This window comes from Carassius gibelio, chromosome B5 (assembly GCF_023724105.1).
Source record: "Carassius gibelio isolate Cgi1373 ecotype wild population from Czech Republic chromosome B5, carGib1.2-hapl.c, whole genome shotgun sequence".
NCBI lineage: Eukaryota > Metazoa > Chordata > Actinopteri > Cypriniformes > Cyprinidae > Carassius > Carassius gibelio.
Window position 1 is genome coordinate 1,531,733 of NC_068400.1, and position 3,633 is coordinate 1,535,365.

Here is a 3,633-nt window from a genome sequence, read left to right on the forward strand (position 1 = left end):
TGCAAAATAAATGTTGAATCACCATTATCATATCGATGAAAACCTTATGTTATTAATGTTGATGGCAACAATATTGGAACAACATTGATCCATAGTTATCTTTAGGATTGATTAAGCATTGATATTTGGTTACCGGGTGATCCCTGAATGTGTTGAAAAGTAATTGATTTATAGTGGACAGAGAAACGATGCGGTTGTTGAAAAGTCATCGAAATATCGTTGACCGGGAAATATGATAGAAAATGCATCGAAATATAGTTGACCGGGAAATATGATAGAAAATGCATCGAAATATAGTTGACCGGGAAATATGATTGAAAATCCATCGATTTTTGGTTGACCGGGAGATCAACGGGTGGTTATACCCAACGTACTGCACCGGACACAGCTCATTTCTGGACCCTTGGCACAAGTACAGGTAAGCTTGCTTAATGTTCGATATGAACCCAGACAGCACAGGCACGCGGTGTGTTTTTATACAGTCTGTGGGCAGCTGAAGAGACTGGCTCATTTTCAAATAATGTTACCGTTAACTTGTTTAGACAACGGTAACGGTAAATTAATATTAAAGCCTTTCGTGTCCAGCAGTTTCTCGGAGGGAAAATGTAAAAGCAGTTTATTAAAGAGAAGTCCTGACTGCTTTATCGTCGTGTTTTTCACTCTTTTACAGGCTGCCAGAAAGAATCTACTATATTCTACTATATTAATCTTACTATAGTGAGTGATTATTGAATGAGGCTGTACATTATAAATGTAATGTTTTAACTCTAGATGTTTGTTTGTGTGAATGCTGTGTGTGCGGTGAGTTCTGCGCGAGGAGCAGAGTTGCCATGGAAACGGGGAGTCAACACAAAAAACGTTACTGGCAAGCAGTAATCTCCGTCTCTCGCTGCGGTTTACGCTGTTTTAGGTAAGTTTAGTCGCTAAAATCACACAAATATGATATACAAATGTTTCTGACACGTTTCTTACTTGTTATTGACATGTTTCAATTAAATTTATTTTATAGAAATGGTTTAGTGTCTTCGAAAAAGTCCGTTAGCATCTATCTTAGCAGTTTTCAGGTAATGTTAGGCTAATTTTGAGCTCTTTTTGATGAAACTCTGGGCTTTTCATCAAATCGTCGTGTGTGTATGAGATATTTTGATGGCTCTGAATGTTTTGCTGGTGATTTGTCAGTGTTTTTTTTTTTTTTTAGAAAAGGCTGATTTACTGAATCGATGACGTCACTTACACTGAGAGTGTAACGTTAATCGGCTGAAAACAAGTTCACATGAGTTTTGATATTTCATGATAAACAGATATTAATACAAATTGTTCTGTGATTTCAGGTGGACAGAAAGAAACTATACAGAACAAAGTTAAACTCCAAGATTTTTGAAAAGAAAATTGGCGAAATATATTCTGAAAAAGGCATATTAATGTATTTCATGAGCTTCTTCAGTAAATCTGTATTTCTAAGTCAGTATCTCCCTTCAGAAATGTGGCTGAAGGGAGATACTGACTTAGAAATACAGGTGAACTCATGAAAAGAAGCTCATGAAAGAAGCTCATGAAATACATTAATATGCCTTTTTCAGAATATATTTCGCCAAATTTAAGAAGTCCCTGACATCAAAACGTAAGTCACACTCATCCTAAAATTAAAAATATAGATTCTGTTATTTTAAGATTATATTATTAGTAGTAGAATTTGTATATTACATATGTTATTATTGTTGTTATATATATTATTCTGTCTTTTATCTGCATTTTACCTCTGCTTTATCTTGTTTCCTTCTAATGAACCTGGAACTGCAGAGTAAATATTGTTGTCTCTGTGTCAGATTGCTTGTTTTGTTCCTGGACTCTTCAGTGATGATGAGCAGAGTCTGAGTGAACCTGCTGTCAGACAGTAAGTACCCTGAGTACCCTGGGGTTTCAGTCAGGGCCTTCAGTAAACAACTGAATCAAACAAAATCCTTAATGGTTAATAGTTACTAGTTAATATATTATTAATCACTTATAAATCATTGAAATGTCAACATTGTACTATTATCTCAATAAACATTATAAATAATTTACTAAGCTTTCTGCACCCCCTAATCTAAAGTGTAAACTACTCATCAGTTGTACTCATCGGCTTTCATTTGCTTTTGGATGTTTGCGTCGCAAGTGATACAGCATTGTACTTGCACAACTATTGTACTTCATTTTAATACCCAAACCCGGACCTCTGACACGCCAGGCAAAAGTTCTACCACTGAAACTTTTGAGCTGACAAACAGATATATTGTAGCTTGATATTCACTATAGGAAGAAAGTGCAGCATAAAAAATAGCATATTTTAGCATTCAAATCCCTTTAACATTTATGGTGATCTGAGAGGCCGGGGGAGTCCAGTTAATGGGGCGTAATTCATTAGCTTTAATGAGAATTGTATATTTTATATGCCTACATTAAAGTGTATTTCGCTTTTTATATTTTACATTTATTTCTTGAATGCTACTATTACATCAACTGTAGCTGAAAAGAATAAACCACTGTATATTTAATTTGTATATTATGTCGTTTATATTCTTTATTTTTAAATTTTTAATAACAGATTGGTTACCGGAGTACATATGTATAAAGTACAGTCACCCTGTATGATTGTGAATTTTAATTGCTGTTTTTAACAGATATTTTTTTCTTTTCTGTTCTTTTACAGATCACTATTGCACACCAAGTAAGCAAAACAACATTTTTGATTTCATTTTATTTTATTTCTGCAAACAACTTGCACCACTTGCAATTGGTTTTCCAGCCCAAAACCTCGTCAAAAACTGAATGCAATGGTTTTTGTCTATGATTATTTTGTCAAAACATCTTTTGTCTATGGTAACTCTAATCTACATTAACTATTTAATAAGTATCCAGTTATTTATATTAAATTTGTGGAGTTAACAACTACTTCTGAACCAATAAAATAATAAACATAAACATTTTTGAGTCAATTGGCCTCATACATTTTCCTTATGAAAGAGGTCACTGCAAGCTAATCCTTTTTGCCTCCCTTTAATTCGAATACATCCATGAACAGGCAGTTTTGAAAAGTGCTTTGAATATAGGGGAAATATGATCTAGCCTACAACACAAGGACTTATTGCCTTATCTGATCATTGAAAAATCATAGGCCTAGGCTACTGAATTTGTTCAAATATATGTTCTGTTTAACTTAAATGCTATATTTGTTTTGCATTGTGATTTTATTTTCTGTTTTAGATGCTCTTACTCAGCAGATGGGGACAGCTACCATCACCCAATTTTCACCCAAAAGTGGCTGCGCTATTCGCCAGACTGGGCAGGAGGGACTGGACGACAACTTATGCAGGCATCAGATGACAATGAAATGTAAATAAAGAGTAGAGAAGCTAATAAACATGAATTTGATTTTAAATAGTGTGGTGTGTTCTGTGTTTTATACAAGATTTTAAATGTTCCATTAATTTTTTACATCCTGGCTGTAGATAAAGCAGGCTATTCAATTTATGGCATTACATTTAAAATTAACATTTTAAAACGATTGAAATTCCATTGAAATCACGTTGATCCTTGGTTCAGTTGAAATTTCAACATTGTTTCAATATTCCTGATAATTGAAATAGCATTGAA

At 33.8% G+C, this 3,633-nt stretch overlaps 1 long non-coding RNA gene across 2 annotated transcripts; it reads left to right on the top strand.

Moving 5' to 3' along the window:
• Positions 1-3,418, top strand: LOC127958092 (uncharacterized). Of its 2 annotated transcripts, XR_008153970.1 has the most exons (5): positions 1-910; positions 1,010-1,621; positions 1,827-1,894; positions 2,690-2,707; positions 3,244-3,418. It is a non-coding gene; the product is annotated as an uncharacterized LOC127958092 (long non-coding RNA). The 2 variants fall into 2 exon arrangements; XR_008153969.1 differs by having other exon boundaries at positions 21-1,621.
• Positions 3,419-3,633: the final 215 nt, after the last annotated feature.